At 37.4% G+C, this 20,968-nt stretch overlaps 1 long non-coding RNA gene across 1 annotated transcript in view; it reads right to left on the bottom strand.

The window, feature by feature from the left end:
* The window catches only part of LOC113643238, a 74,039-nt gene that overhangs the window by 42,073 nt on the left and 10,998 nt on the right, over nucleotides 1–20,968 (bottom strand). Inside the window, exon 2 of the long non-coding RNA XR_003440738.2 lies at nucleotides 19,702–19,849. This is a non-coding gene — a long non-coding RNA (uncharacterized LOC113643238). The remainder of the gene's footprint in view (nucleotides 1–19,701; nucleotides 19,850–20,968) is intronic.

The raw sequence follows: 20,968 nt of genomic DNA, 5'->3' as shown, positions 1-20,968 counted from the left end.
TTCCAGGTCATGCTTAAGAAAGCATGATGCAGTAAGTGTCACAATAATGCCTAGTTCGGTGTAATTTTGCCACTATGGGCACTTAGAACTAACTGTAATATAAAATCTCGCACAACGACTTCCTTTTTTCATTTTAAATGTATTTTTAGGTAATCGATCATTCAAATGTTTTGATATATTCTTTCATGCCAGATAGGAGACAAATATGTCAAAAGTTTATTCCAAACGTCTGCACATTTTTATACCCATATTCCACAAAAATTACGCAAACTGAGAAGCATAACATTTATGTCATAAGAAGTATCCTGTTGAGATGAAATATGATTGTACATTAATATGGAATTTTTCATATTCTATAAACAGAACAGACTTTCTGAATAGGTGAGGCTTACAGATGGCAATGTAGTCCCCTTCATTTGAATCAGATCCAAAGTAATAACTCGCTACTTGAATAGTCTTCTCATCGGATACTTAATTACTCTTAACTCACGTAACTATGAACATTATTACTTGTACAGCTACTTGAGTAAATATTTAGATAAGTGGTTTTAGTTGTACTTGAATACATTTTTGCCTACTCTACCCGCCTCTGCCAGGTAGCACGAGTTTGAATTTTAGGAATTTCCACAGTAACATTGTACTGACAAATATAAACAATGCTGATTGAAATGGAGATCTTTACATGTTTAAGTAGTTTCCCAGAGAGACATTCTCTATTCTTTTGTACAGATGTCAAACATTGTAAATCCATTTTTTCACCTTGAAGTTCCTAGAAAAAAGTTTTAACCACAGTCTTTTAAATTATGCATTTATAAAATCAGAGACAAAAATAAGTTGGAAAAATACATTGAAACTTGTACATTGCATCATATGTCAGCAGGTATGATGGGAGTCAGAAAATGTATTAGGACATTAGTGTATATATATATATAATATATATTAAATTGCATTGCTACTATTGACTTCCACTTAAACAGGAAATCTACAGCAGGCTTATCACAACTACATATTATATTGAATGTATATGTGTGTGAATCAACTGCAAGCCCATGTTTTCAAGCTTTGCTATCCAACTCAATTCCTCTTTATAAACAACTAAGCTGGAGTAGCCAAACCTGGCAGAGTAAGCCGTTTTGGCTGAAGAAATCCATTCTGCAACAACTCTCTCATTACCACCACTGGCACTGAGATGGTGAAGGGAATTAACCATCCATTGCACACACACGCGCACATGCACACACACACACATTACTCACACAGACAAACATACACAAACGCATTGTGGAATTTTAGCTAAACCACTTGAATCTTCTGTCAGCAATTTGGCGACTGAAGTAACCTTCAGTATTTTTTTCTTCTCTGTGAAAAAGTTGATCTGAATTATATTCTAAATAACACAAAAATGCAATGCACAACTTTATGATGCGTTATGGCCATTACAGTTATTTCCAAGAGCATTAATCTATAATTAAGGCGAGTGAATAAGATGTCAGTGACATAGTGCCTAAACAGTGTTTGTAGAAGAATGCGTCTTTTCTTAGGATTTAGTGTGTTTAAAAGCAGCTAAAAGCCAACAGCTTACAGCAGCAGTACAAGAGAAAGGAACATCAGTGAGCCCTGATGGAGAGGCACAACTGCATGAGTGCTTAGCAGTTTTTTGAATATTACTGACCCAGCATTTAGAAAATACGAGGCACGTCAAAGAAAAAAAATGAGTGCTTTTTTAGTCTGAAAATCCTTTCACCCTCTCATATTCATCCGATCAGATTAAGAGAGAGGTTTAAGAAGATTTGGACCAAAAAAAAACCTGCAAGCTGCAAGAACAGTTTGTGATTCATTGGCCTCAGGCAATTCATCATAGAAATTGAGTTTCTAATGCAGCATCTTGTGAATCCCTTTTTGCCCCGTCAACGTTTTAATACATTACATTGAGAATGTAAATCGTGTTTTAAAAAAAGATGGCAAAACCTAGCACTAACTGCCCCCCTCTCAGTCTTTCTACTCTCTCCAAAACCCCACCTCTCTCCCTCTCTGTATGCTAAGGCACTGACAAACTCACTCACTCCCACCCTTATTGCCCAGTGTACTTTGGCCAGATCTGAGGAAGAAACAGCTTCAGGCCCAGTAATTCTTTGTGGTTGAAAGGGAAGGCTAAATCTCATTATGCCACTTAACTTGTTATTTCTAGCCTGCTGTGGGCTTTAACACAAATTCAGTAGGATAAATAAGTTTGTTTCTTTTCTTCTGTGGTCTCCTCCCACTCGTCTTTACAAATAGAGAAAAGAGAAAGAAAGAAAAAAACGGGGTAGCACAAATGGAGGTGGATATATTGAACTTCCTAAGCGCCTTGCTGAAAGCACAATAACCGACTCCTTGGGCAATTCTCAATACTTTAGTCAGTCTCTTACTTAAGTCAGTGTAAATAAACTGCATTTATTTAATTCTTACAGGCAAAAAGAATCATTTTGTCTATTTCTCAAGGTTTTCTAGGAATATACCATATTTTACATACAGCAATTTCTGCATTTAAAAACATGTTTTGATTCACTATAATACTATATGGTTCACTATAAGTACTCTACTTGCCACTTAACTTGTCTGTATTCAGTGAACAAGAAAGTCTGCACTCTCATCATGCAGTAGCCTACCATGCAAATCTTGAGTACACATAAACCAGAGATTTACAGATAAAGAAAACAAGAATCTTTTCAAAATTTTCTAAATTAAAAAAAAATTCTGTGGAAAGAAATACACAAGAAAAGAATAATGATCACCTGCTACTGTAGTCACTTTGTGAACATAAAAATAACATTTCAAGATGTGCATTAACAATACCTACATTAAAAGTGCCATTGCCCAAAACAATAGTGATCTCATTGGTGCATCTCGGGAGACCCACATAGCACATCGTCTTTTAAGGTGCTTTATAGTGCATCTTAGTGCCATACCACAAAAAACCATTAATTTCTGTTCATTACTTCAGTATAACACAGTCAAGTGCACAGTAATGCATGCTGAAAATCCCTACCTGAAGGGAAAAATGGAAAATAATTGACAGCCTTGCAGCAGTCATAACCCCATTCAGCCGCGCACACCAGCATATGGCGCCAAGAATCTGTGAGTAAATCTGCTATTAATATGTATAAGTGTTATAATCTCTGCCTGAATGAGCTGGCGAATATGAGGGGAAGATTTAGGAAATCCGACATGAGTTTTTTAGACAGGAAAATGGCGACCCCTCTTAATCACATTTGAAATGATGCATTTCGTATCAATCAGTGGACCATGCGCCTGGCAGGTTTCAATATAACGCTCTTTGGTATAGTGTCCCTCCATTATGAAACCAATTCAGCTGACTGCACTGCCATATAATCTTTAATAATCTCACTTTTAATTGACACACATTAACTCTTCGAGCTATTAAGAGTAATATGATATACTCATGTTTTTCCATTAAGATGTGCGAGTGAGTGTGTATCTTTGTGAATGGGTTTGTGTACAGGAGTGTATGAATGCATATATATATATATATATATATTTGAAAATATATATGTATAATATTTGAAAAAAATATATATTATATATATATATATATATATATATATATATATATATATATATATATATATATATATATATATATATATATACACACACACACACACACACACACTCATGCAATGTTAAACACAATGTTAAAAATCAAACAGTAGGTTAGTGCAGCATGTCAGGATAGTGAAAACAAAACAAAGTAAATATAGCAAGTTTTTCTCACTGCCCTATTTGTAAATCAAGCAAGATAAGATGGGGTCATGACAACATTGGGAAGTCCTGCTATAACTGTTATTTTTCTATTATGTTCTATGTTTGTTTAACCATATTACTGTGGAGGCACACATTCTAATAGTGTGTGTGTGTGTGTGTGTGTGTGTGTGTGTGTGTGTGTGTGTGTGTGTTAATGCCTTCTCTACTAGTGACCTGACAGGGACTCTATGCAGGTCTTCTCACCGCGTCTCTCCTCAGCAGTCATTAGCTGGCTGACTGGCGCGCTGTAGTGAGTAGGCTTGACTTTATTTAATGCTTCAGAAGGCTGTTTCACTATGAACCTCATGTGTAACGAAAAAGTAATCTCAAAGTGAAGAGAGTAGAGCTATGGGGGAAAAATTCCTTCATCTCCATCCCTGCAGCTTCCTTGAAGCACCTGATGGTCTGAAGGTGTTGATTGTGAAAGTCCATTGGACAGCCAGGGCAAGTGTCCGAAATACTAGTATTTGAAAGAAGAGCTCTTGTTAGTTTTAGAAACATAGTACTGGTGAGGACAGTCTGCATAGATGTCACAGTAATTAACAGTTCCTACAAGCTTGTGTCTTAATACAATCTGTTTCTTAATAATCTAGTAAGAAAACCTCTGGGCTGAATTAGATAGATTGTATATAAGAATACTGGACTGTTCATAATACACAATGCAGTATGCATTATTTGGGTGGCTGTGTTTTATATTTAGTCAAAAAATATTCAATTTTATTGGTCACAGAAATGTATGGACACAGAATATTTTGGACATAGAAATCTCAAACTCATACTGTAACAAACTCAGACTGCAATAAGTAAAGTTCAAGTTCATTTAATATTTACATATACAGAAACCAACCTGGCAATCATATATAATCATATATATATATATAAAATCTATGTATATAATATATATAAATATAATCATACTGGAATCATATAAAGATTTTGCCCATTACCATTGGTGATTCATATCTTTTTCTTCTCTCCTCAAAAGAGATATACATAAACATAACAAAATAGCCATCATACATGTCTTTTCTAGTGTTTTTTTCTATTATATGAAAAGAATATTTCATGTAGTACCTGGCAAGTGGAACAGAGTCACTGAGCTCTGCTCCCAATTTGCTGCAGCGTCCACAAAGTGTGAATCATACAAGGATTTAATCTCACTTAAGTCCACTTAAACCCTTCTCAGCTGCAGAACGGCACACTTGAACTGTCATAGGTAGGCCTATTGCACTGGGCCATCCCTACACCCACAGCGGCACTACAGCTGCACTGTTTATGAACCTGACACCTACTACAATTCCAGTCAAACTCAATTTACTATGAGTTAGAGTATTAACCAGAAGTGAGACACCATTAATAAAGTCTTCAGTAACTTGCCCACTATTCAGTGAACAAGAAAGTGTGCACTCTCATCCTTGCAATATCACCAGAATCATCACCATATGTTTTGGACAGAAAAATTAACTTATGATCACTTCATGAAATCTGTATAATCTGGGGTGTGTGGTAGCCTAGTAGTTAAGGTGTCAGGCTACATACATCACACGGCTAATCAGAAGGTTGTGAGTTCGATCCCAGGTCTACCTAGCTGCCACTGTTGGGCTCCTGAGCAAGGCCCTTAACCCTCAATTTCTCATATTCTCTGTATAAACATGAGATAATGTAAGTTGCTCTGGACAAGGGTGCCTGCTGAAATGTACAAGAGCAAGACTGATTTTAGTGTTGTGGGCTAATGCCTTTGTGAGGTTTCTCATGTTCTGGCCATGTATTTGGGGGTTTTCCTGTTTTCTCTGACCTCCAAAAAACATGGCAGTAAGTAGCTACTCTAAATTGGCCCAATGTGCGAATGAGATCAAGGTGTTCTATGACGAACTGGGATCTCATTCAGGTCATGTCCACGCTTCAAGGGATAACCACTGGATCCACTGCAAGCTTGACCTGGAAAAAGTGGTTAATGAAAAGAAAGGGAGAGAGAAAGAACAGAAGGAATTGTAGTGTTTCACAAGTGTCATGATCAAACCAATATCAGAAGAGTCACTCCTTTAACCACAGATTCCATGAATCATGAAATTAATATTCATTCATTCATTCATTTTCTACTGCTTATCCGAACTACTCGGGTCACGTTTCTCAGGCGTCATCGGGCATCGAGGCAGGATACACTATGGACAGTGTGCCAACCCATCGCAGGGCACACACACTCTCATTCACTCACACACTAAGAACAATTTTCCAGAGATGCCAATCAACCTACCATGCATGTCTTTGGACCGGGGAGGAAACCTGAGAACCCGGAGGAAACCCCGAGGCACGGGGAGAACATGCAAACTCCACACACACAAGGCGGAGGCGGGAATCGAACCCCCAATCCTGGAGGTGTGAGGCAAACGTGCTAACCACTAAGCCACTGTGCCCCCTGTTGAAATTAATATTTTATACAAAAATGATTTTAAGCAATCAACTTAAATCATGCAATCTTATTCTCTGATAATAAGAAAGGAAGAATAATATTCAAATCCGTCTTTAACCTTTCTAGACAGGAGGATTATAGAATAAAAGGGTCTAGTCTAAACTACTTCCTTGCCCCCTCCAACCGGCTGCAATAATAACGATCATTATCACCATTGTATGAAAAACGGATTATCATATCAGTGTACAAATGCAGGAACACCCCTACTATTATAAAGTCATTTCTTTCCCATCAGAATAGCGTTTGAAAATGGTGGGAGTGCTCAGTGTGTGACGAGGCCATCGCAGGTGACTGCTCTCTCTCTTTCTCTGTACTATTGTCTGAACTACAAAGTCTGTGTTTGAGGAATCCATTTATTAAAATGCACCCTTTCTTTAATCAACAAATGAAATCCTAATTAACGTTAAAGCTTTAAAAAAACAGCAGGAGGCTCAACTAAAACCCTTCAGAAGTTTTACACACTGTATACTTAGATGATGCATCTCAATTATCAAATCTGATTCAAGCTGTGAAATTTAAACCTAGAGTGGTGAAGGGACACTAGCACCCTGTGGTGGATGAAACAAGCACTACTTTTATGACTCTGGAGCTATAAAAATGCAGCAATTCCCTTCCTGGCCAAGTAGTAGTCTGCCTTCAGATTTTCTTTCAGATTTTCATGTTCAATATTTAATAGTGAGGTCACACCATGTTCTGCACACTCCCTCTGTTTTTCACAGCAGTGTGCTTACATTTCTTTAACATATGTGCCTTTAATTAAATCATACTTCAATTCAGCGTGTCTCAGTCTTATTGACGGCAAGGTCGTAAAATTATTAAGATGAGTCACCGGGAAAATTGTGGCAAGCAGGAGGTGGCGGAGAGGTTAATTAAGTGGCAATTGCTGTTAGTTACTCTGAGCTAGAACTGCATTCTTCCATCCTTGACAACCTGGGGCAAGTGTGCCATTCTCACAAAAAAAAAAAAAAAAAAAAAAAAAAAGCTCTCTCTGTGGAAAAGTTAAACAAAAATTATGTAGGAGCAATACAAATGACTTTCTTTTTGCTCTGTGCTCATTGAATTTTGTCTTTTTGTTCGCCCATAAGATGTGAGCAAAACATAACTATATATTGGAAAATTTTCAAAAAGTGTCTTTTTGTTTTTATTAATTTATGATCTAATATCAGACCCTGTACTACAGATATTAAGTGTCATTGTTTCAGTAGGAGGAATGTCGACTGTTTCATACTGGTCTATGGTTCCAGCAAATAAAATGGAAAAGATTCAATATTAATGCAAAAAAAAAAAAAAGAAAAGTATATTTTTGGCTAGAAAATTATATTTCATGCACAGAAACGGAGCCAAAAGATAAAATAAAAACTAGCATTTCTCAGTTTCCTGCTTAACTACAGGTGAGAAGAATTACATTCTGTATTAGAGCTCTTTTACTTAATAGCTCAGACAGAGAGGACTGGAAGAAATGTACTGTATAACCTCTGAGTAAAAGAAAGGGAAAGGGATGTTGTCGTTCTTTTTTAACAAAACAAAACGTTATTAAAAACTAGTTTATTTTTTGACAGAATGTGGTCTAGATAAAATCTGAAATTGGAATATATTGTGCAAATATCAATGTCATGTACAGAGATTTAACTGGAAAATAAAGATCAGAGATGCTTATTTCTATTCTTTAGGACCCACTGCACTGTGCTGAACTATTTTCAAGTTCTAAGGCAGTTCATTATTTAAACATTCAAAATCATACTGTGTGAAACAGACAGTCCTCAGGGCTGTATTTAAGAAACACAGCATTACACTGCAATATAATTCTTCATTGCTGGGTCATAGTGCATAAATACATCCGGCCTTTAACTTACTTAAGCAAAACCCATGCACCTACAGTAGCATGTGTCACTCCTGCCACTTATCATGAAAGGCTGAGGATGAATGCACCAGATGTTGCTCCGCGATAGTCTCATTTGCCTTTTGTGAAAATTATGACACATTTTTTCCCCCCCAGTTGAAAACTTGTTTTGATCTGCACTCACAGTCCCTCATTGCCTTTGCCACTTCAAGTCGAGGCATCTGCTCTCTGGAAGATTGGACACGAGATGGGAATGTGTATTGTGGCTACATTCATAAAGCCTGAAAACACAGCACCTCAAATCAGACAATACGCTGATTTAGTTCCAGACATTTAGTCTGTTCAAAAGCACCAAAAGGAAACATTTGGACCTTTTGGTTTATCTAAGAAATGCTGTTTAAATTAAGGGTGTGTCTCACATGCTTTTTCGGATTAATTAACTTAAATTGTTGAGAAAACAAAAGGCCACGTGCACACGTGTCAAGGCATGTATTTAAAAGAGACAAAAAGAACTATATGGAAGTTTATCTGATATTGTAGCTGAATGAACATTTAAAAATAATGACCCCTTAAGAACAAAACCTATATGTTCTCACATTTGGGACATTTCTAATAATAGCACCTATTCTTGTTAACATGACTAAACTGCATGTTGAGACACATATAAACTATTAAACATGCTATAAAACTCATCTCTGGTTAGGAAATAAATAAATAAATAAATAAATACCATTTTAAAACTGCACATCAAGTAGATGTATAAGTCCTCAGCCTGAAAATGGTGGATTAAAGTGTATCAATACAATAGGCTAGAGGCAAAAACACTATGTGTGATATATTATATTAGTCTGGCAGAGAGAGTCTGAGCACAAGGAAATGCAGTGCAAAACATTGAAGAGGAGGGGAGGATACACCAAACAGGAGGATTAAGAGCAGTGCAGAATAAGCTGATAGCTCTCTGCATACAAAATGCTATTAAGCAACTTGAAAACCTCAGAATGCACTTATAACAAACAGCACTGTGGTTTTGTTAAAATAATGCAAAGTAGAAAGTTTTATCTGGAGAGTCGTGTGTTCCCATACAATGAGTAACACTCGTCTTTGCTTGCTGCCCTCCCCTCTGGCTTTGATACTAAAGTTATAGCATAACTGACATTTTAAAAAAATACATCACCGGAGGCCTTTCAAGGCAGCAAGCCCTCGAAAAAACGCCACAGATAGGAGGAGTCAGGAAAAGTTGAAGAGAGCAAACAAAGCCTTTGGCTGCATGGCCTGATAAACAGTAAAGAAGTGTCCGGGGTAATGTATTATTCGCCCAGGAAATTAATCAATTTCTGCACATGCCCTGGCCCTTGCAATTATAAGCCACAAAAATGCTATCCATCACTTTCAAAGCCAAGGGGACAAACAGTGGTCAGAGCTTGAAGTGAGTGTACCCTGAATGCAATGGGGTAAAAAGTGCATTTCTTGCTGTCCTGGCATTACCTATGCAGATCTTTATCAGGAGTGGCCAGTGAGTCTATTGTGACTATTTTGCTTGTCTACAATGGCTTTCTGTACAGCCACGCTAGCAGGGAATTGGCTAAAATTATACTCCCTTCATGCTTGGCTAGGTAGCAGCTTAGAAACAAGCTGCTTTTGGATGCCAGGAGAAGATCGCTGATAATAAAAGCTTCTCATCCTGTTGACCTTTCTTCTGCGCATTTTCTCTCTTTTCTTGCAACCGTACTTTGATGTCTGTGACGGCAGAAAAGAAAATCTCAGTGTGTGCAAAGCCTATGCTATGAAAACCAAGAACATACATGGTATAGTTGTGATGTTTTTGTGTGTGTACAGAATATACAATCTATATGAAGCATCATACATTAAACACATGCCGAAGCTTTGAAATTGTCTGCGAAAAACATCCATTCAAGTCATTTTACATTCTTTTTGAAAAAACATGACCTTTTCCTAAGATGCCCAGATGTCTTCTTTGACGAGAGGATATAGTTCATCCACAGTGACATGACAACCACAATAGGCAATCACTGTCCACAGTCCACAAAAAAAGGATTAGACTGCTCCTAAACCATGGAATGAGTGTATTGCAGTCTGAACCGCTGAACTGTTTGAAAAACCGAGATGATTCGACTTGGCAGCCAAGGCCTAAAGTGAATTAAAAAAATAAACTTCACTCCAAAACTAAGTCAGTTTCCCTGGCAACAAACCAGCCACCAACATATTCCCCTATGACTCTTTAAAAAAAAACTATATATTTTGTTCATCCTCTCAAACAGAATGTGTGCACACAAACACACACACGGAGCACAGGAGTGCATTGAGCAGGGTCAAGGTCATTGCCCCATTTCACTGTTTTACACAGTCTCTAGTACAGCACGAGGAATCCCTTGTAACGGCACAGCAAATCTGGTCAAAATGATGCTTATAGACACAAAGCCACAAAGCCAATCTCAGCTGCTGTGCTTCTAGCATACATCACTGTATGCAGGGCGATAGCAGCAACACAGTTTATCATTAAATAAGCCGGCCTGAGGAGACATTGTTCCTGACCAGTATATCAGCTCACAGGCCACAGAGCACAACACAGAGGGAAAATGCCTACGGTGTGCGTGGGAGCTAATAAAAGAAATGGAATTGTAAAAAAGAAAGAACGAAAGAAAGAAAGAAAATTAGATGATAAAGAGTGGTAAATAAATCTAATACTGAATTAATAAGTCATACTCACTGTGATAGTATTACCATACGAGTGTACGCTCAAAGTGTTTACACAATACCTTGCAAAAAAAAAAAATTAAAATTGAAATATTCACGTAGGGAATTGCAGCCACATTCCTCATATATTTAAAGTAGAACGTTGAATTATCTACAGATATGCCAGTTTTGCTCACCAATGAGGCAAAAATAAACATTGTCCATGTTTCTGTGCATGCTTAAACATTTGCATGTGGCCACTTTATTTATTCATTACTGTAAAATTGGTACATCATTATATATCTGTTTCAAAGTATGCTGATCACACGATTCAATATTACGGTTCTCAAAAGCATCCTAGCATTCGGTGCATTAGCAGACGTCCTTATCCAGAGCAACTTACAATTATATGTTACATTTTTATACAACTGAGCAGGGCCAGCTTGGGGGACCTGGGTTTCGAACTCACAAACCTCCGAGCAGTAGTCCAACACCTTAAACATAAAGCTACCACATTTTTCGTTTTATTTTTCGTTCGTTTAGTCACTGATGGTGAAGACATAGTCATACATTAAAACTCAAATACATCCTTAGGTGTATTTCACATAAGATTTTTAGAATATAGAAATATACACATTATTCATTAGGTAAATAATAGTTTTGATTTACATGAGACCGGATCTCCTGCACCAAAGAGGTCACTACAGTGGGATCTGAAGAACGAGAAAAGCTTCATGGTTAAAAAGCAGTCCCCATGATCTTTTTCACATTTGCTTCAGTTAAAAATCTAAATGTGTATTCAATTAGTTCTGAAAAAATTTGATATTCTTCACCTATCAATTATCAGCAGGTCAACCCCAGACATATCCAGTCCAATACCAGGTGTCTATGACTAATGTGAAAAGAAGAACAGGAATGTAACTACCTGTCCAGGCTAGGGGTCAGGAAGGGAGAAGGTACAGCATTAGAGAACAGAAACTGAGACTTGTAAAGGCTAAAAATGATGCAGGAGATAGCGAAAGCCCTCATGTGGTTGCAGGATGGATATGTATATCTGCTGATAAGGCCTTCAGTTCAGAAACCACATTTACAGAGACTTTCAGATACACATCAAGTATGAAGAAATGGGTCTGGCCTTCATTATTCTGTGTGAATCTTCCCTCATTTACCCTGGATACCATTGGCTTTATTTCACCTCCAAATACCCCCATCCACATGCCACTAGGCAGTGTTCACCTGACAAACGGGACAAAGTTGCCGTTGATGGTTAAAAAAAAGTTGCAACAAATATCCACCCTGGTGACAGAGATCTCCCTGAGTAGCAGAACTCAAAAGATGCAGGTTAGCCATAACTGCAAAGGGAGGTATGTACTCTGTGCTTCTATACAAAGCTGGATTTATGCATTTTCTACATCTACACACAAGTATTGAAAAGTGTAAATACTGCTTTTGTGACTTTTTTAACTTTAACAGAAATGCACTCTGAGTAACTCATTATACTGTGCAAGTGCAGTGGAATGCATTTTTCCTGTAATAAAATGACTGATGTAACTGATGTATATACAATAGTGATGAAATAAGAATTTATTTGAAAAGGAGGTTGAAGCACTCCGGGCTGCACAAGCCGTGAATGAGCTCAACAGAAAGCTCAAGCAAAACGAAGCAATACTGATAAACACATAGTTTCCATACCAATATACAACGTGTCCCAAATGTCTCCATACATAGGTGGTATATATGCCAGCACCACCTTAGTTGTGTGTTCATCAGTGGTACTTGTTTGGTTGACAACATTTCTAGCTTTTTAAAAAAAAATTTGCAACAGTGTTATGTGTGATGTTTTTGCCATGTTTGCTGCAAGTCTCTCACAAACTAGCAATAGCTTCCTGTCATTGCAATCAATACATTCAACTTCCATTGTGTGTGGGTGGGGGTGTCATAAAATCAGCTGAATTAAAGGTCAGTAAACTGCCAGAACCCAATCTAAGGGAATACTATTTCATGGCAGACTTAAACATAGAAGCAAATTTCACTTAAGTCCATCAGATATTCTCTAATCGGTTTCCTATTTCAGGTCAAATAAGCAGAAGCAGTTTTCTATGACTGGCACTTAGAGCAAAGGGAACAAATATATATAGTTTTTAATTAAAACACATTCACTGTGTCCAGCTATAGCTTTTAGGTATTTAAATCAGGTAATTAACCCCAAAGCTCTGGTTGCCATAACCTTTAACCCTGTTCACCCCTGGTTTGTACGTAACTCTATTAATGAGCTGATGCTTAGGCTATACAGTATTTGAAGGTGCATTTCGATCTCATTTCCAAAAACATTTAAGGTTCCTATTAGAGAAATATACATATTTTTATGTTACGCATTTGCTTGCATCTTCAGAAATTCTCAGTTATGGAAAGGAACAATAAAATTATTACATGTAAAATTATACAGAGGCTTAAGTCTTGTTGGTATTTTTATGTTAAGTCTGCTCCTGGCAAGAGGTGCAGCAGAGTTTATGGGTTTCGGTCACGAAAAATTTCACTGACATTCACCTAGCAGAAGAGTGATTCTCTGAGCAGCTTTGAAACGTCTAACCAGCAAAGATCCAGAAGGGGCATGATGGCCTTTGCCCCACCTAAAAGCTTGCAATTCAGACCGTCGTCAATGTGCTATTTACTAAAGATTTCCCGTTTTTGAGTAATGTCATCCTGTACATGAATGGCTCCTTTCAGAATCTCCAAGCAGGACCAAATACCTAGACCTAGGTCATCATCTCCTGAAAACCACACACATTCATACAGCACACATTTAACCAGATCCCGCAAACCTCAGACAGGGTGTAAAGCATTGTATCTGACCCTGTTCAGAGGCTCTCAGCAAACTCCTTAATCTCTCTTAGTGACAATATGTTTACTCTAGCCCATAGATCAAAAACAACTTTTTAGAATGAGGGCACATTTTGCTGTTTCCTGCAATAATGACTTAATATCTCTATATATACACACACATACACCATGATTGTAAAGGGTGGCTATTTGTAAAGGGTGGCTATTTAAGGCTATCATAGCCTTGTTGTTGGCTTAAACCATTCAGTGTTTACAACCACAGAACTGCCTTACAATACTAAGTTGCATTGTAATAATGTACAGTACAGAGATGGCAGCACATGAAAATCTCTGATGATCAGATTCTAGAAAACAAACACACATTTGTTTGACGTGAACATTAACTGAAACTCCCGACGTGTCTCTTCAGCATTTTACAGCAGCATCGTACTGCTACCACATAACTGGCTGATTGAATAGCTGCATGAATGCACAGGTGCTCCTATTAAAGTGAATGTATAATGCTACATGTATTTGGTATTTGCTGCAGAACAGCTCACACTGCAGTTCATACGCTTTTAAATGCCCCTTCTGCTCATCTGTGTCTCAACACCATGAGGTCACCAGCGGAGGTGCAGGATCCGGCCTGAGAGTGCAATATTGACATATTTCTGAGTAAACATCAGTGGCAAGGCATGCGCTTGCACTGATGTTGAGATGGGCCGATTTCTCCCTATCTGATTTCCCCACATATTTCTGGGGCTGACTAGACTAAGCAGTAGTCGGGGGCAGGAGCAGATAACGAGTGTCTTTCACACAGCACCGACACGTAGTGTGCTTCTTATCTGTGCACCTCCTCACATGCTGGAGCGAGCAGGACAGGGAGAAGATTGTTACATTTGGTGATTTGTTTTTGCTTCTTGGAGCAGATAAAAAATTGAGAAGAAGGAAGAAATCAGTGTGTAACACCAAGGAATGGAGGTAGGGGACAAAATCCTACATAGCTAACTATTTTTGCTTATTTCACCTTTTGATTTCTTGATATTATAGTTGGTTAAAAAAAATACACAATGCCATCTTTATTTGTTTATTTCTATATAATTTTTTTAAAAAGCTCTGTTTTGCTCCGTCTTTCGTAAATTTCAGAATACAGCTTTTGCTCCTCCATAAAGCTATTACCTGTAATCTGGGCCTTTATTTCAAGTCTATGAATTCTGTCTCTTCTTTTTAAGGCTACAGTTGCAGCAGGACTGCATGAATGTACAGTGGAAAACAGCTACAGTTTTTGTTCAATCCACAAAGCATGGAGAAATGGACCTCCATAATACGCATGCAGGTTTATATCCATTAGCAACAGTGTTCACATAGTTGCGTGTTAAACCCAATGGAAGGGTTTGATCTCTAGAGACATCTGCTAAGCCTCACAAGACCCGACGTGCAGTCTTTATTCCATTCTCCATGATGTCAGCAATTAAAATATAAGGTAAATTTTCCAGGAGCTCTTTTCATGCCGCTGAAAGGCATTGTGTTGCAAATGGGTAATAATGTATTCATCCCTAGGTAAACACCCCTGCCATGTCCCTTTTGCAGAACAAAATGAAAGTGATAATTTCTCCCCCCTCTGAGAATTTCTCTCTTTAATTCTGACAGTAAACTCACAGCTGTTATAGAGTGTTAAGTAGGATTTAAAACTTGTCAAACAAGACATGTTTGAAATTGCTTTAAATAAGAGTACTGTGTTGCTGTCAGCCAGCGGCTTAGAGGAAAAGATCTTTACGACTGAGGCACTCGGAGAACCGAGGCCCCTCTGCTGGGCTCTTAACACTGTAATCCAGCGCCCCCTGGTGGAGGCCTGGACTTCAAACAGTCAACATTATCAGAAATACGGATCTCCCATATCTGGTATTTGTGTAATACAAAATGTAAAAATGTAATCTGTTTAATAAAATGATAAAATCATTATGAAAGGGTCCTATGTTAGTATGATATAGCATGACCTTCAGTCAATACATTTCAGTGTCATATCTCGATAGTTGCATATGCTGAAATAATTTTTCAGCTGTTTTTATTTTTTATTATTATTATTACCAAAACTTTGGAAATTTAAAAAACTGAGGTTCCACTTTTGCTTCAACAGTTCACTGAGTTAAACCCACCTTAAGCAACATTAATCAGTGGCAAAAATAACAAAAAAATATTATACACAGGCACACAAAAGCACACACACACACACACACACACCACAATATACTTTTCACTTTATACTTTAACAAATATAACCGGTAAATTAAAAAATAAAATTTTAAATCTGGAGACTTTTTTTGCTAAATTTAAGGGTGTAGAAATATTTCATACATCAAAATAGATGTTATTCCAATGACAAGACTAGTTGCATATTCTATTTCCAAAGCATTGTGGGTTTCAAAATTGACGGGAGATGGCCTGGGGAGAACTACTAGAAAGCTGCTTTCGAAACTAGAACTACAGCATTGAAGCAATGTACTGCTTCATAATAATATAAAAATGAAAGTTTAATCCATGTAACCAATCCACAGACACTTTAAACCCAGTGCTTAGAAGCTCGAGCTGGAACACATTTGCTTGTACCTGTGCAGGCTTTGCAGGGATATCAGCTCTGGTACAAAACTTTATTCATGGTCAAAAATAGTCAGTGGAAAATGTTTGATGTGAAAGTATTGCCACTTTGTGTGACTGTAACATAGCAGAATTGGAACCCCATTATAGTTGATATTACTAATATACAGAGTACCCAAAAGTCACATATTTAAACAAATAGCCAAGTCTCTATTTAAAGTGCAGTTTTTTTTAGCACAACTACATTAAAAAACTCATGTAGCTCATGTAAAGCAAGTTTCTGCAAACAATCTGGCTACACTATCTCCTAGATAAAATACACACCTTGAGCTATTGGATGCACATTGTTTTAGTTGCTACCAGTTAAACATCTTGTTAAAAAAAATCAGTATAGAAAGAAAAATATCTTGCTGTTTTCATTTGTTATAACTTAATAGCATGCTACTCATGTCCACAAAGAATGCTGTAAGCGGTTATCCACAGTGTTAATAAAATCTTTGTGGCAGTATGTTACAGTAATATAGGAATACTTTACAGTAAAACTGTTATCAATTTATTCTTATTATTTCTAATTCTGTGTTATTGTTATAAGTAATGTTAGGTTATAATTATTGCCATACAGAGGTGAAGAAATAATATTGTTTTCTCACTACATGCAACTGTAGAGCTTATATTGAAGCTGTGCCACAGGTGCAATGCTAGAACGCAAATATAGAATTGCAGCAGGTGTGCATGCATTTATCAGTTAAATCATGTGATAAATATTAATAAAATGTTTAAGCTAGTAATAGTGTTGGTCCAGCTATCACTGACCCAAATTCTGCAGAAGAGCCCGGTTTTAAGTCTGTTGTGTTTTACTGATTAGAAGTAGGTATAGAACTTTAGCTAGAATTTAGCCGATCAGTTCAGCCAAATGTTTATAATAGCACCGGGACATAAGATTAAAAAAAAATGAACAAGTGTGATATAATTATACAGCTGTCAGCAACATGCGAGGAATGACCGAATGATACAAAAGCTCCCTGCAAATAAACAAATGGTTTTAAACCCCATTGTTAAAGACCAGAACACAAGTCATCTGGAGAGAGTGCGTTATTGCAGTTATTACATTTTACCATACAAAATTAGAGGAACCCATTGGTGTTTTTCTGTTGATAGGCTATTATATGTCATTTTATTTTTATGTAAAGTAATAAAAGGCAAATTAGTCACCACTGGTAGCTCAATTGCTTTCCAGGGCTTTTTTTTTAATGATTTCGATCTAAACAATGTTTAAGATTAATAAGGAAAGTATATTCCCACTGACACGTCACATTTCATTAATGTTCATTGGAATTATTAATTAGAATTATTTATAGCTGTTTGTGTTTTATTTCTATAGAAAACCGTAGCTAAAGGAATATAATGTATTATAACCTCTCATTTTTTTTAATATACATTGCATTCAAATAACCAGCTGTTTTCTACCCAACACCATCAAACATATTGGGCATTTGTAATCTTCTGCACCCTCATTTCCTCTTAGCAAAAGAAAAGGATGATGGGGGGAATCTTACTGGTTACAACATTTAGTGGCCACTGAGTAGTCAAGCATTCATGAGGTGGTTAAGTAGATTAATGTCTGGTTCTTCAATGTGCTGCCAGAATTCTGTAAAGCAAATGAGAACAGGAAGAAAGGAAGGATGGGTGTGGAGGTCTAACCCTCAGAAGCACCTTGTCCTGTGATCTGGCATCCACTCATGTCGAGTTTTTATCATACAAACGGATTAGTCTGCCCAGTCTAAGTGCCTCTGAGTTATTAGCACCTTCTTATACAAAATACAACAACAATCCCGAAAACATTGATTGCAGGGAACAGTTCAAATATGATTTCCTTATAGCTATTAATATGTATGCCTTAAATAGAAGCACACGGCTAAGCAGCTTATGATATTATGAAAAGAATGTTCCCTCAGGGACATAATATGCCAACAGTGACAGTAAGGAGAGATTCACATTTACCCAGATTGGCTGGTACTTACGTCAAGCATTCTCCGTGCTTGTGGGAGGGAACACGGGGCAGCGGCAACAGCTCGCTCTCGATAAGCACTTACCACGAATAAAAGACAAGCATGAAAGTGAGGTTTAGCCTTTTTAAAGATTCCCCAGCAAATGTAGAGGCAGATAGGGTAGATGCCTTTGGTTCCGGACGTGATTAGCCGTCTGTGATGCGCTGTTCGCACAGAAACGAGACATTGCAGAGACATTGTCCAAGCTTGTCCAGGTGGGGGACCTGTCATCCAAACCAGGGCTTAGCAGAGCGCTGCTCCGAGCAAGAGATTAGAACCTGAGAATTTAGTTAGATTTTCCTTTTTTTTTTCCTAGCACATGCTTAATCCAAATTTTTCTCTCTCCATCTTTTCTGTTTCTTTCTAACCACCCCCCATCCAGTACCCCCCAACACGCGCACACACACACACACGCACACTCCCTAGCCTCATCTTTACATTTATTTTTTTTCCCTTAAATCATATTTATCTCCCATTTTATTCACATGTACCTTCTTTTTTTTTTCCAGATGAGCCGAGTTTGATTTGTGTTATTCAGGATTGTGTTATTTTTTTATTTTTTTTATTTATTTTTTTTGTGAATAAAAAGCACAGGCTTTCATTCTGGTTTCATGGGACTGGCTTCCATGCTCATGTTCCTGACAGATAAATAAACAGCATTCAGCCCCAGCATTGTTGGCCTGAGTGAGATAATATTGCTGAACCAGGCAAAATTCTCACACCCAGAAGAATTGGGATCTTCCACAACATGTACTCTACTCTGTAAAGTAGATCTTATTCAAACTGTGTAGATGCAACAGTTAGAGATGACTTATGGTCTACAAAAATATTGTGCATGTGAGAGCAAACGTAAAGTTGTGACCTTCAGCATCATTTACAAAGGCTTTTGCTGCATTTAAATTAACATCAATATTCATGGAAATGTTGTAAAATGGCTCACTGACACTGTTTATTGAGGACAAGTGTGGAGATTTTGCGTGGCACATAATTTTTTCCATCAATTGAAAAAATTCCTTCATGTGCACGTACGAATGTATTGCTTTTGAGTGGACCTGGTAATCATGGTAATTGTTTTGCCCTGAGCTGTGTAATCAGTTTAAAATGTTAATAATCATAACTGTGTTGCACAATTCATTTAACGAAGCAGAATATAAAGAAATCTGAATGTTGCTTGGTTATTGGATTCTAACATGCTGTGTGTTCCTGTACTGCATCCGAAAAGATGAAACTCTATTAAATCAGTGTATGAAATGCACTCAGGTCTAGCAGTAAGCGCTGCTCTTGAGTGAACAGGCCTCCTGTTAATTCAAATAGCTCCTATTGTGAATTTATCAAACCGTAACAGCTGGCAACCATCATGGATAAATACGCACTGGTGCAAGGAAGAAAAAAAAGAGGGAGTTTCATCAAGATATTTGAAATACACTTACATTTTTCTCCCTTCTCTCGTTTTCTTTCAGCTCTCTGTGGACTAAGCGCTAAGCAAGAATGGGCACTGTTCTGCTCCTCAGACCCCAATATAATCAGTCATGAAGGAATGGACAGAACGCTCTCAGTGTGTTCATCCCTGGTCCTCATCTAGCCATGCAGAGAATGAGAGAAAACAGGATTAGGATACAGACGGCATGACTCACAGGATATCAAAAAAGACCTGATTATTCCTTTAGTCATAAGCGAGCATAAAGGTTTCAGCTGTTGTTGGCACTGGCATTAAAATATGAACTCTTTCACTGCAGTTCATGTCAGTGAACTTTTCAAAACGGAATGTTGTTCAGAAACGTACTACAATATGGTCAGAAAAATGTCTCCAGTCTGCAGAATATTCTCGTATGTGGAATGTGGCAACAATACATGAATGCTTGCCTCCACAAATCAACTACTGCTCGAGTGCTCTCTCTGCCTGGTGTGAGGGTTATCTATTCCTCCAAAAAATATAACCAAAAAATGTCTTTTTTGTAAATATAAAACATCTTCATCCACCATTTTATTACAAAAAATGCTTCTGGTGTCCCGATCTGTGAATTTCCAGATCCATATACTGTACACCTGAATCATTTAAACATTAAACAGCTTATTTATTCAAAACCCGGTGACCAAACTAAAATTGTCCAGACGGAGTGCATAATACATGTGCATTAAATAAGTACATCTAAATTCATGTAGAATATTAGCCATATTAAGATGGCTTGATTGTCTACATTCAGCATTATTCTCATGACTGATGAAAGTGTGAATTCCCAGAATACACTGCAAACATTGTTGCAAATAATTTTATTTCAAGGCCATTAATTTCTAAGCCTTGGTTTCAAGGACATGATAGTCTGTGATAGCAGAGCAATAGGTAAGTTATGGTGATAGATCAAAAGTCGCTTGAGCTCATCTGGATCACCACAGATTTGGACCAAACATCGAGGTTTAGATCTTTAAGTTTCTCTTAAGTTCATAAATAGGCTTAAGTGATTTTTTTCTCTCAATTAAAAAAGCAGTAAATGATTTAATCACACTAGATCAAAAAAGACAGAATAACATGTCATGTATAAGGAGGGTCTGGGAAGGTGGGATATCAGCTGTGCAATCAAGAACCGCTTGTGCAAAGCAACTTGTTGATGAAACAACTCTAAAGTAATGTACAGTAAACAGTTAAAACCTTGTACAATATTTTCTTCTGCTGCTACATTTTCTTCACATGATTTCAAA

Source organism: Tachysurus fulvidraco, chromosome 5 (genome assembly GCF_022655615.1).
Source record: "Tachysurus fulvidraco isolate hzauxx_2018 chromosome 5, HZAU_PFXX_2.0, whole genome shotgun sequence".
NCBI lineage: Eukaryota > Metazoa > Chordata > Actinopteri > Siluriformes > Bagridae > Tachysurus > Tachysurus fulvidraco.
The sequence above is the reverse complement of the archived record's forward strand: the minus strand, read 5'-3'. Positions and strand labels throughout refer to the sequence as shown.